This window comes from Camelus dromedarius, chromosome 4, assembly GCF_036321535.1.
Source record: "Camelus dromedarius isolate mCamDro1 chromosome 4, mCamDro1.pat, whole genome shotgun sequence".
NCBI classification, from domain to species: Eukaryota; Metazoa; Chordata; class Mammalia; order Artiodactyla; family Camelidae; genus Camelus; species Camelus dromedarius.
In genome coordinates this window covers 91,983,524-91,997,721 of record NC_087439.1, presented here as the reverse complement: position 1 = coordinate 91,997,721, position 14,198 = coordinate 91,983,524, and the positions used below count along the sequence as shown (strand labels likewise).

Below are 14,198 nucleotides of genomic sequence, written 5' to 3'. Positions count from 1 at the left end.
GTGACTCCATTCCTGAAAATTAGTTCAATCACTTCAAAAAACAGTTTGGCAGACTCTATTAAATCTAAATATACATCTACCTGGCAATCCCACAATCCACTGCTAGACATACACTCAAGGAAAATGCCTACCAAAAGATGAGTGTAAGACATTCATAGTAGTTTTATTCATAACTACCAAAACCTGACATTTGGCTATTATGTTTTCCAACACAAATGTCCATCAACAGATTAATACATAAATGTAGTGGAGCTTCAAGGCTGGTGAACATATGAAGGTGTAGAAAGAATGGCACACCAGAAAAACTGTGAAGCTCGCACCTCTTCGCACACACCTTGCCCTATGCATCTCTTCCATCTGGCTGTTACTGAGTTATTAACATCATTAATAACGAGACTAGTTGACACCATGTGCCTCCTGATGTGTTACACTGGGAAGGACACAACATCACTTACGTTACATTCCTGACAATAATGCATAAACTGAAATTAATCTTGAAAAAAAAAACCAGACAAGCCCAAATTGATAGACATAAAATCAATCAACCATACTTTCCAAAAGTATCAATGTCATAAAAGACAAAGTAAGGCTAAAGAAACATCCCAGATTAAGGGAGACTAAAAAGAGGTATGATTCTTAATTCCAACCTGAACTAGTGAAAAATAAGCTAAAAGACATTAAAGAGACAATCAATTAATTTGAAAAGAAGTTATATACACAATAGTATTTTATCAATGTTACTTTTTTATGATTCTGAAATTTTTACTGTGATTGTGTAGGAAAATGTTCTCATTCTTAAAAAATAACACTGAAATGTTTGGGAGAAAGGAGCACGAGGTCTGTAATGGACTCTCAAGAGGAAAAAAAAAAAACTACATACATATATACTTGCATATATGGAGAAAGAAAAAAGAAAATGAAGGATAAAGCAAATATGAGAAAATATTTAAAAACTGGTGACCCAACCAGGTGAAGGACACAAGGAAAGTTTAATTTTTTGCAACTTTTCTGTAACTTTCAAATTATTTCAAAGTTTAAAAATTGTTTAAAGTATAATATATTTATACAACAAAATACTCACCAATAAAAAAGAACCAACTACTGATATTTGTAGCAATATTGTATGAATCTCAGACACTGTGTTCAGCAAAAGAAGCCAGCCACCAAAGAATATATACTGTATGATTCCTTTTATGACGTTCAATAAGCAAAATAATCAATTTTAACATGTGTCAGGAAATTGCTCACCATGGAAGTAAGTACTTACTGGGAAGAAGAGGGAACCTTTTGGGGTGCTGGAAATGTTCACTATCTTGTTTTAGATGGTGATTACAAAACTATATACACATGTAAAAATTTTCCCAACTATATACTTCAGATTTGTGCACATATTTGCTATATTTTATACCTCAATTTTAAAAAGGAAAAAATAAACCATAAATGGTTTAGCTACGGTGAAAAAAACAGTACAATTAAAAATATTTTAAGAAGTTGTGACATCTACACAATGAAACACTACTGAGCCATAAAAAAGAATAAAATAATGCCATCTGCAGCAACATGGATGGACGTTGGGATTGTCATACTAAGATAAGCCAGAAAGAGAAAGAAAAACACCACATGATATCACTTATATGTGGAATCTTAGCGGGGAAGAAAGGACACAAATGATCTTATTTACAAAACAGAGACAGACTCACAGATATAGAAAACAAACTTACGGTTACCAGGAGGAAAAGGAGGTGGGGAGGGATAAATTGGGAGTTTGGGATTTAGGATTTATAGGTACTAACTACTATATATAAAATAGATAAACAACAATGTCCTACTGTATAGCACAGGGAACTATATCCAATGCCTTATAATGGCCTATAATGAAAAAGAATACAAAAAGGAATATATATATACACACATACACATAAATGAATCACTATGCTGTACACCAGAAATTAACACATCTATAAATCAATAAATCTGTCAACTCTTTAAGACCATAAACAAGTCCAAATTCAAATGAAGCAAGTAATCACTAGGCTAAAATATGCAGCCTTCAAAATGCATTTTTTTTATCAGAAAAAAGCTAAGTAAAACAATGAGAGGGAAAAACTGAAACATGAGAGGGGAACCACATATACCAAATCCCTTATAATCATAAAAGACTGGAAGTTATCTTATAAAAGCAGCACAGTCACTCAACAAAATACAGGTACAATATACTTGCACACAAGAGTATAATCATACATACAGTGTCCCTTAGCACCCGAGGGGGACTGGTTCCAAGACCCTCTGCAGATACCAAAATCCAAGGATGCTCAAATCCTTTACAATCAGCCCTCCACATCCAAGAATATGGAACCCATGGATATAGAGGGCCAACTGTATGTCACAAAAAAAAAAAGAGAACATAGAAATAAAGAAATATGCATGAGGTGGGATTAATGATTTTCTCTATTTTCAAAACTTGAATATTCAATTACTTTTATAACAAAATATATTTTAATTCCCACAAAGTGTTTGCCTTGCCTGTTTGAAACATTTTTACAACCCCAACATAAATGTCATAAAATTTAATATTCTTTTGAACATTAATTTGGTTTAAAAAATAATTTTAAGGCATAAAAATAAAAAGACACACTCCTCCCATCTATTACAGCAGAAAACATTTTTTCCTTCTGCACCCATCTGTATGACAATACCAAGTCTCATTTTTAAACATGCAAACTTTTAAAAATGATTTTTAAAATATGATGTTAACACATCTACTGACGACAAAACTTTATGAAGCAAAATTACACTTCCATTATTCACTTCATTACTTAACACTTATCCTAAAGAACTAACAAAGAACTCCTCCACCGCGCTCCCGAAAATCATCCAAAGTCACAATTGTCTACATCTATTTGGACCACATATTATATATGAAACTTTGCAAAATACTATTTATTTCTACATTAATTACCCTTTTCATGACATATCTTCAAAAAAATTATACTCTGTTGGCTTTTCTCCTCATCCTAAAAGGAATTTAAATTCCTAATTTACCCTGCTGTAATAAATAATCCAGCACAATCTGAATCACTACCCACTGCCATTGAAACTAAGGTCAGCTTTATTCCTAACAACCCCAAACCAAGAACAACCCAAATAAATAAATACTGTAATGACTATACCTTGGAATATTCTCATTAACAAAAAACAAATTATGGATACATGCAGCAACATGGATGTATCACAGATATTACACTGAGCAAATGAAGCCAGACACAAAAAGAATACATACTGAATAATTCCATTTATATAAAACTGTAGAAGAGGCAAAATTATCTATAGCCACAAAAAACAGATCAACAGGACTGGGCAAGGGCAAATGACTACAAAAAAGCAGGAGGAAACTTGGGGGGTGGGGGCGTGATGAAAATGTTATATATCTTGATTGTGGTGATGGTTACACAAGTATATGCATTTCTCAAAACTCATCAAGATGTACACTTAATGAGTATACTTAAGAAGGCATTGTATTGTACATAAATTGTATTTCAAAAAGTTAATCTTGAAAAGACTAAACCTACTGAAAGTAGACTGCCTCCTTCTAACAACGCATTCCAAGACTAACACTTTATATTATGTTAAATTGCCTTTCTTTAAATTTATTAAAATAGATGTTAAATAAAGTTCTGGATAAAATTTAAAATTGAGGAACACTGTCTAGAATTGTGCCATCTTATATAGTACCCATCAGCCACATGTGGCTAGTTAAATTAATTAATTAAATTAATTAAAATTTAAAATTCAGGTCCTCAAGGAGGGAGGAGAGTAACTTAACAGTGGACAAACCTGACAAGGCATAAAAGTCCACCAACTGTCAAGGGCAGCACTGACACTGATAAATCATGTTGGCAGTACACGTTCTTCATATGACGTAGTGAAAACGGCACTCTAGTACCTCTGTGGACTTTCTCTCAAAAACCCATAACCCATAATCAGGAGAAAAACATCAGACAAATTCCAACAAAGGAGTTCTACAAAACACTTAACCAGTAATCCTCAAAACTGTCAATATTGCTAAAAACAGCAAAGTCTGAGAAACTATCACAGCCATGAGGAGCCTATGGACAAATGACTAAATGTAATGTGGTGTCCTGGACAGGATCCTGGAACAGAAAAACACACTAGAGAAAACTAAGGAAATCTGAATAAACTATAGACTTAGTTAATAAGTAATATTGGTTAATTAATTGTAATAAATGGACAACAGTAATGTAAGACAGAAACTGGGTGTGGTATATACGGGAGCTCTCTGAACTATTTTCTCAATTTCTCTGTGACTCTAAAATTGTTCTTAAAAATAAAGCCTACTATAAAAAATAAGAGAACTTGAGCTGTAATAAAAAAGTAAAGCCCTTTTACATTTTAAAAAATGCAGTTCCCTCTGTCACACTAACCACATTTCAAGAGTCACATATGGCTAATGGCTACAGTGTTTTTAACAGTTCAGATTTATAGGACATTTCCATCGTAGCAGAAAATTCTGTTAGACAATGCTGGTGCAGAAGACTATTTTTATGGGACCACTATAAAAGACTATTTTATAACTGACTGCAACTTATGAATAAATCTATATTTACCAAGCATTAAAAACTCTCAATGAAATCTAACAATTCTCAGTGATATGTTTATTCTAGCTTCTATTTCAAACAATTCCTTGTTTGAAACATTTTTTAAAAAGTCAGTGTAATATATATGAGTAGAACACTGGAAAAAATTCTACTCCCCAAAGCAGCAATTCTCTGAAACTCTTTTAAAGTATCCAAGATGTCACAACTGTTAATACTAAGATGTAAGTTTTCACTGCACTGGAGAAAACTGCTGGCATCTTAGCATCGTTCAAATCAGTGGCACCCAACTGTACTAGAAGTCACTGTATTCTTCACTGCCATGTGCCCTAAACTGATGAGAGAGAAAAAAAGCCAGGTTTATTCAAGAATGCCTTGATAAAGCACTGAAAACTATTAATTTAATTAATCTTGATCCCTGTGTACACATCTTTTCAGTATTCTATGTGTTGAAATAAGAAGTGTGCATAAAGCACTCCTGCTGCACATCAGTCTTGAAGAAAGGGACTTAGGCGACTGTTTTGAGTTACAAGCTCAACTAGCTGCTTTTGTTCAAGGAACATCATTTTGACTTGAAAGAGCTGACAAACAAAATTATCTAGACCTGGGTATTTAGCAGACATTTCTTTCAAAAACGAACAAAGTGAAACTGTTACTTTCAGGAAAATAATTGACACTACTTGTTGCCAATTATAAAACTTGAGCTTTCAAGCAAAAGTTAAAATTTTAGAAAACTTCTATTCACTACCATGAGCTTAACAGGTTTGCTAGTACTTAGACTTTCCCAAGATGTAAAGGCTTTTCTGATGTGTGGTGATATCAATTAATGTGTTTTTTGATACTCTATAATATAAAATACCCATTCAACACACAAGATAGACCAATAGATTTTAGTGTAAGAGTATAAAAGTGCATTGATAAAATTCAGATTTCACAGTGCAACTAACGTATAAAAACTACTTGTCAAATTTTAGTATAATATCGAAGGATATCTGCAATTATCTGAAAAAGCTCTTGAAATATTCCTCCCTTCTCCAACTACATACACATCTTTGTATGAACTTCCTTCATATATTCAACTAAGGTAATAATAGCAACAGACTGAATGCAGAAGCAGCTATAAGAATCCAGCTGCCTTCTATAAAGCAACACATAAAAGCTATTTGTGAAAAGATAAAACAATGTCATGTTTCTCAGCAAATTTTTTAGAAAATAAGTATTTTTCATTAAAACTATATTTAACATGTAAAGAAACTATTGCTATTTTTAAATAAATTAATAAGTATTAAATTTCTCAATATGATAAAGACAGACATAATTGAAAAACCAAAAGCTCTTTGGGGTCCTCAAACTTAGTAAAGGAAAAGTAAAGGAGTCCTAAGATCAAAAAGTTGAGAACATCTATCTCACAGAGAGAGGGAAAAAGTGACAAAAGATATACATAAATTAACTTAAACAAACACATATACCCTGGAAAGCATATCACGGGGCATAAAATATCACTGACAACAAGAACACCAAGATCCAAAATGTGACACTTATTCAAAAAGTATCAAGGATTTAAAAAATGTCTTTTCCAAGGACAGAGAAACTTTTCACATTTTGAAATTCACTTATATGATTTCCTGATAGCCTCTACCACTAGGGTGTGGTCCCTAGTCCCATGAAGTCCCATGAAGATAGGACCTTGTGTGTTTCGCTCACCACTTTGGCTAGCCCAGCACCTGGCACAAAGCAAGTATTCAGTTATTTGTTGGATTGAAAACAAAACAAAAAAAAGACAAAAGATGTAAAAACAGAACCCACTGAGGTCTCTATTAAAATTATAAAGATGACATTTCACAATCAAAATGTATCTGTTTACATATTAATAACAATCATAAAAGCTACCATTCATTGAAGACCTATTTAATATGTCCCAGGCATCAGTATCAGGCATTTTAGATTTTTAATTCCCAAATCACTATGGGATATACTTGGTGAAAGTAAGGAAAGAAAAATAAAGTAAGGAAAATAAAGCTCGAAGAGGTTACCTTGCTTATCTAAAGCTACAGCAAATTAAACCCACGTTTTTCTGCTTAATGGCCACAAGCTTTTCTTCATATATTTATATAGTGCTTAATACTGCTTGGTTACTTTTTGTTCCCTCCATTTCCTGGCAATTTTCAGAGGAATTCATTTTGTGGAAGTAATTTTTTCTCCTTTCCCCAATTTCCCACTCCGTTTGTTTCACTATTCTCCAATTTCTACTCCTTTGCCTCACTCAATTAAGCAATATAGTGAGCCCTCTGGTTGGGGAAGAGTATATACTCTCATAACACACTACCAGAAACTCCATTAACAATGGCAGAAGTAGTATAAAAGACTAAAGAAGAATTAAGACTCTGACTTACTGATCTTGCAAGATGACTTCATATCCGTCCAGTTACTATGGGGCCAACATGGACACCACCACCTCAATTCCCAAGGGGCTAACCAGGAAATCCCCTGGATTTGACCATCCCTTCAAGGCTTGAGCCACGATTTACCAATTGTGAAGTACCAAGACAGTATCTCTGCCAATTCTTTGTCAGGCTCTGCTACCAGAGGACCAAAACTGAAAAGGCCAGAGCTCCAAAGACTTCCTCCAGGTTCAGGACAACTTGAATAAAAGCTTTGTTCCCAAAGAATATAGTGGCCACAATACCACTACAAGAAAAGCTGTTACTAATTACTGTCATTCTCCCCACTGCTTCTAAACAATATGTAAATGTTTCTCTTCTTTTCCTCCTTTTGGTGAAACAACAAAATTAGCAATGAGTGAACTATTCTAGGAGAATTCACAATGCCATACACATTACCACATCGTGTGATAATCTCACTACAAGTCAATCTTTTCCAGGGAAGGGTCCCCAGAGCCTGTGAAAGTTTTACACACATTATGTGGAAACCTTTTAAAACCTCACAAAGCCCTGAATATGCCTTACCTCAACATTCAGATTAAAGAAAATGTGTAATATGAGAAAGGACTCTTCCACCTTAAAAATGAATTCAGCTGCAATCTGCTAAAGAAACCTTGGCTGAAAAAAAAAGTATCATAGGAAGTCACATGTGCAGTCTGTCATTCGACACCTCACTCTATAACAGATCACTTGTGTTAGTAATCCCTATGCTTTGCATCAAACTCTCAACATACTAATACACTAACATACGATTTAAATAATAAAAATTATGTTAGCAATTCGATGTCACCAAGTACGTACAAGCTACAAGCAAAAACAAATAGGGTATCAAAATGCTCCATTAAAAAAAGTTTACTTCAGTACTACATAATAACTGTATATACAAAAATATGTTAACACAAGTTTATACTGTCTCCCTGATCCTTTCCCAAAAGTGAAAGTCCCTGCTGCCACTCAAAGAATATGAATATAGATTCCCACATAAAAGTCCTACCCTTGGGGAGGGTACAGCTCAGCAGTAGAGTGTGTGCTTAGCATGTACTAGGTGCTAGGTTCAATCCCTAGTGCCCCTGTTAAAATAAAGAAATAAATAAAATAAACCTAATCATCTCCCCTAACCGAAAAAAAACCAAAAATCAAAAACAAAAACAGAAGTCCCACCCCTCAAATTCTCTATGGCTTCCTCATACTCAAGTGTTACTTAATACTGTAAAAAGTATGCAGAAATTAAAATTTATAAAAGCAATCAATAAAAAATAACTAATGAATTTTTCCACAAACTAAGCTTCTCACTTGCTTATGTTCATTTGCTGAACCTTTATCCCAGATGCTCCTCTGAACCCAAATCAAGAACTTTTGTTAAAACACTGCACTAGGAAGCTCCAGGAATGCTTGGTGAGAACTACTAGGTCTCATTCACCAAAAGACATGCATATATTTTAACTCTTCATTCAGGACACATAAATTGAAACTGCCAAGCTATACACAGGAAATTTTTCTAGGAAAAGGAAAACAATCTAGAAGCTTCTGTGGGATTCTGCCTAGAGTATGCAACACTCCATTTTCTGAGACCTAACCCCATTCTTAGGAGTGGGACCTTTTAAGAACCCCACCCCATGGACATACTAATCGGACCAATGACAGAGATCTGGACCAAGTCCAACCAATCAAATTTTCCCCTCCCAGGAATTTGAAATGGGGACACTGAGCTACTAACCAGTTGGCTAGTGGCACTAGAGCCTGATTTTATATGTGGCTCAAGGAATCAAGTGGCAATTTTCCTCTATGTCTGTTAAAGCAGAAAAGGCCAGAGTGTGGAAAGACAACTAAAGCAAGATAAAGAGACAAGAGATGACACCTATTTGCAAGCAAGGAGAAAAGTGCTCTCTCAACTACTTTGTCTCCTGACTGCTTCCCAATTTCTGGTTTATGTCCTTCATGAAGCCAACTGCTTGGGTTCCATAAGATACCTCCTTACCACTCCCCCCAAAGCACTCCTCTTCCTGTTTCATGCCATCAAAAAATCATTATGACAATTTAAGACACAAATTCACACCAGGATCAATGCAGAAAAGAGTATGATTATTCTTACGGTTCATAAGGGATCTGAGCAGTACCAGAAAAGTTGTTTTTATTCACTGCCTATAACTTCAGGAGAAATAACAGGACAAAAATAACCAAAGCCTTAAGAGCAAAAATCATCTGTTTGCTTAAACCCCAGTTTTGTGCTTCCCTTCAACACTCACCTGTTCAAAAGTTCTGCTGGTTCACAGCAGGAGGTTTGAGCAGATTTTGTTCAGGTCCTTTAACACTGTAAGTAATAAAAGTATTAAAGTGAGTAACTCAGCGATTTCTTAGGAAATTTTAAAAACATATTTTTATTATGTTTTACAGGAAATGGACTTCAAACTGGGTTAAAATATTAGAATCACCTGGTTTTGCTTATAATCTAGATTCCCTGTCCTAACAACTAAAGAGTCTCTCTCAGAAGCTTTAGAATGGGACCGAAAAATGTATTTTTTTTAACCAAAGTTCTAAATGATTCTGATGAACCCAACAAATGAGCACTATTAGGGTTTCAGGAAATGATTGTTTGGGGTTTTCATTCAAAACTACATTATAGGGATTTGGTATTAACTTTTTTTAACGTATCTGATAGAAAAATGACAGCCAGGAACACAGCAATACAGTATGTACCCTATGCAAATAATCAGTGAGCCCAAGAAGTATAACTGCTGCAAAATGTCCAAGGAGCAAAGCTCCAGATGTGCTTTCAGTTGCAAAATCACAAACTCTTTTTAATGCTCTGATGAGGCAGAATCTTTAAAATCCACAATATGGTGATATTCCAACCGACAAGGAGTGGACTGAACAGCTTCAAGTGGTTTCTAAGCTAAAATCAAATGATGCTTTGAATGCTGCTACTTAAGAGTCAAAAAACAATCATTAAAAATTAAAGTTAGGGGGAGGGTATAGCTCAGTGGTAGAGCACACGCCTAGCATGCACAAGGTCCTGGGTTCAACAACCAGTACCTCCATTAAAATAAACAAACAAACAAACCAACCTGATTACCTTCCCCCTCAAAAAAATTTTTAAAAAAATTAAAGTTGACAATTTTACTAACAGTAAGAAAGGACTTGAGAAAGCCACTTTCACCTTTGATTTAATTTTGCAAAAAAGTAGTCACGTTATAATGTCCAAAAGCTCATCCAACATCATCCATTGCACTCTATTTTTTGTACGGGCAGACAGAAGCAAGAGAGAACTAGACAATAAAACAAACTCTTCTCTGGGTCTAACTCACCAGAACAAGCTCTAGGATATCTCCTATAAGTATAAACAAATTTCAAGTTCAATGAAACTCTAGTTGACAAGAAAATACAAAATGTTGTTCCTTAATTACTTGAGGTGGGGAAGTATGTAATATTTTGAGATTCTTATAAAATTAACTTTGGCCACTTAAGAGACTATTCTTTTTGTTTTTCAAATCTCTCCCCTCTTCTCCCTCAATCTCATATAAAATTATCAACAATTCAGCAGAAGTATCATTTTGTATTCCTGTATGATTAATTTAGTGTATTTCTCAGTCACCTTAAGAGCATAAAAAAGTGAAAAAATGCTAACCTGGTCAATAAATACCAGGATTCTAACTGTAAGTAAGCTTGTCAGTGAAGTAAAAATCTACTCATATTTTTAAAGACATGTAATTCTTCAGGGATAGAATTCCTAGGACTTGATCACCATAAAATCCTAGTGAGGGTTAAGAGGGGAAAAACACTTGGGTTGAGTTTTACAATAATGATCAAATGTTAAGGCAATTCAAATTGCTGAAGGAAAACAGACATTGAACTTGCCTCTAATATAACTGGATTAACACCAACATAGGCTGTAGATTCAACCTAATGACACCGGTCCCACTAAAATCTATAAGAAACAGAATAAAACAGAAAGTACTGAAAATTTAGTCATTAGGGGCTAATAGAGAACTGCAAATGAAGTCAGTCTTCAAAAATGGCACAAATCAAAGATCCTTTAGAAGGACAAGGATAATATGGATGGTAATAATCTTTCACCCAAAAAGGCTTTCCCAGCTAGCAATCACTATCAATAGTGTGGTCTTCCAGTGTGAAGGTCAACAAAAAGAGAATAGACATGTGGAGTATTAAAATGCAGAGTCATGAGAACAAATGAGCTGATATGACATCAAAGACATTATAATTTGGAACTGTCATTTCAAAAACTCAACAAAGGAACAAGAGGGAGAAAGGCAATTTGTTAAAACACTATCTCATTATTATCATCACTATATCCCCCCTTAGCCAGGGAGCTCCACTCACACCCTGAATTCCTATCTTCTCCTGATTTTCAGGCAAACTAAAACAAATTATTTTTCATATATACAATTCACCAACAAAAACATTTCAAAATCAAAACATTAAATTCCTCAGGTGAATTAAAACAGGACATTTATGAAAGCTCAGGAATAAGAATATGGAGACGAGCTGAAAAAAAATCAAAATTCTTTTCCAAAGAAAAAGTACAAAATTAGTTGAAAAACTAGTCTGAAAGGTCAAAGTGCAGGAATAAAAAACAACACAAAAAGTTCTACACATGTAAAATGCTATAAAGGATATACTAACAAATTAATGGAAGAGTCCCTGAGGACTTTAAAGCTCGGCTGGACAACACATAAATCATTAAGGGGAATTCTTTACCATTAAAAACAACATGTGTTAATACAATTCTTCCAGGTAATACTCCTTAATGATCTGTGTCTACATTTCAAAGGAAATTTATCTCCCTACATTTTCAAATATTCTAAATAATCCCAAAGATCTCCTTCTTCGAAAGTAATTTCTTTTGAAAAATCCTCTTAGGCAGTTTATCATCAATCTCATTTAAAAACTTTTACTTTTCAGAAAGCTGTTTCATGACAACTTCCTGAGATATGTTATACGAGCACCAGAAATTTTTCCAAACTGATGCAGAGAGGTGTCCGGTGGAGGAAAGGGGTTGGGCATACGGGCCCAAATTTCCAGAATCTGATTTTCCTTTCTAAGAGTCCCAAGAGGTATGGAAAAAGATTCCAGAACAACTGAATATCCCCACTCAACTTAGGGTCAATGAGCTGGGTACACATTTCCTACTAACCTCCCTCTGGATTGTGCCTCTCTGGCTAGGCTAGCCTCCGTACTCTTCCCAGCCACAAATGATCTGCTCACACCTCAGTTTCTGCCGCAGGGTCTTTGCCCTGGCTTCCCTCTCATGGAGCATTCCTCCTCCCTAGAGCTACAGGAATAGCTCCTTTCCTTGTGTCAGATCTTTCCTCAAATACTAGATTTTTCAAAGGCCTTCCCAGAGCACACTACTTAAAATTAACTCCTCCCCTAACTCCCTATTATCCTATTTCCCCATCTCATTTTTTTCCCTACAACGCTTGACACTACACAATATATCTTACCTAAGTATTTATTTAGCTGTCTAGAAATGAGCTCCATGGAAACAGGACTATTTGGCTCCCAGCATCCAACAGTGTAGTAGGGTCTCAGTATTTTTCAAATAAATAAATGCACAAATGAAAGAATAAATGAATGGAAGCACATATACCTTCTCCTTCCTGGGTCTCAAAATCCTAAAATGCTTTGTCAAGTACAGAAAAACTGTGAAGCCCTTTCTTTTCTAGCGAGTTACTACCATCACCAGTGTATTCCCCAGTATTAAATGCCAAAAGGACTGACATTTTTCTAGATACAAGCCACTTTTAATTTTTTTTTCCTAGTGTCCTCTACTGATGTCAACATTTGATGTAACAGACAAGTACATATTCCAGCTTGAGTACTCTGAAAGCTGCTAACTAGAGGAACACATAAAAACATCAATGAATGAGAGAACATATTTGCGTTCTCATCAAAATAGACAAAACTCTGAAAGGCCAGAGTTGCAAATATTAGAAGGAAAAGTCGATGTTCAGAAAAGATGACAATTTTTTTAAATCTAGGAAATCATTAGACTCTAAAAAGGAAATAATATGTAAGGAAAAAATATCTTCCCCGCATACACATTGGGAATCAAAACTGCCTATAGTCAGTCCAAGGTAAGTACACTGGATAAGAAACTGTCCACGTTTCTGGCCTCTTCCTCAATGTCCTGCAAGTTAAACTGAAATACTTACCTTTGTTACAGAGAAATTAGGCGTGCTTAAGGGCTTTCAGTCAAAGGATTTGAAAACAAAACAAACAAAAAACAATGCCAGATAAATGCAAAGCAACGTTACTGCTTCCCAAACACGGTCATACAACCTGCTTTCATACCCCCTTCCCTGGCTGTTTGGTTTATGTTTCAGCCACAAAACTGAAATATTCTGAGTGCTTCGTGGATAACTGCTGACACTTAAGGCTAATGCCCATTTTAAACCGATGTGAACGTTCGGGTCCCAAAGCTGCCATGGGTTCTACTTTCCCAGCCTCCGTCCCAGGTTCTGATCATGGCTCCACCTGGCTTCAGGCCTGTTTCAGACCCAGTCCTCTCGCCACGGAAGGAGTCCCCAATGCAGATGCTCGGTGAGGAAGGCAAGGGCGCATCTCCCAGAGGCCAGGTGTTGGGAGGAGCGCGGGCAGGAGCAGCTGTCTAGCAGAAGCAGCTGTTACCCCGGGCACCCCGAGGCTGGGCGGGTGGCTAGAAGCAGGTAGCGGAAGGCGAGCCCTCTGGCCCTAAGCAAGCCGGCCTGACACTGCCCACCCCACCACCCTCTTCCCTTCCTCGCCTGCCCCTGCGATGCCAACAGGCCCCGGCGGAGGGGGCTCTCCAGCTCGGCGGCCGAGACGCGCCCGGGTCCGGCATGCCCCCCGGCGGGGAGGAGGCTCCCTCCAGCCCCGCACCTGACCTGTCCCCTCGCCTGACGCCCGAGCCGGCCGCGGCGGCTGCCGGGCGGCCTGTGGGTGTCCATGCGGCTGGGCTGGGTCGGGCAGGAGCGGCGGGGACGAGAGCGCGGGCGGCAGGCCCAGGAGGCCCAGGCGGGGCTGCAGAGCTGGGGCACGGAGCGGAGCCGCGGAAGGGAGCGAGATGGAGTCGCTGGTTACCTGCGGTCCGGGACAGGGAGTCTCTCAGAATCCAAGTCAGTCCTCAGCCTCAACAACACAAGAT

At 36.7% G+C, this 14,198-nt stretch overlaps 2 protein-coding genes across 5 annotated transcripts in view; both read right to left on the bottom strand.

Annotated features, from left to right (window-relative positions):
* Positions 1-14,197, bottom strand: part of GIGYF2 (GRB10 interacting GYF protein 2) — a 112,485-nt gene extending 98,288 nt beyond the window's left edge. For all 4 annotated transcript variants that reach the window (XM_064485269.1, XM_010999009.3, XM_064485271.1 and 1 more), the window contains exons 1-2: positions 14,135-14,197; positions 9,301-9,365 (exon numbers count right to left, since the gene is read on the bottom strand). The gene's annotated coding sequence lies outside the window, so the exon portion shown is untranslated. The remainder of the gene's footprint in view (positions 1-9,300; positions 9,366-14,134) is intronic.
* EFHD1 (EF-hand domain family member D1) overlaps positions 9,325-14,198 on the bottom strand; it is a 51,834-nt gene continuing 46,960 nt past the window's right edge. Inside the window, exons 6-8 of the transcript XR_010380725.1 lie at positions 12,517-14,134; positions 10,910-10,979; positions 9,325-9,365 (exon numbers count right to left, since the gene is read on the bottom strand). The gene's annotated coding sequence lies outside the window, so the exon portion shown is untranslated. The remainder of the gene's footprint in view (positions 9,366-10,909; positions 10,980-12,516; positions 14,135-14,198) is intronic.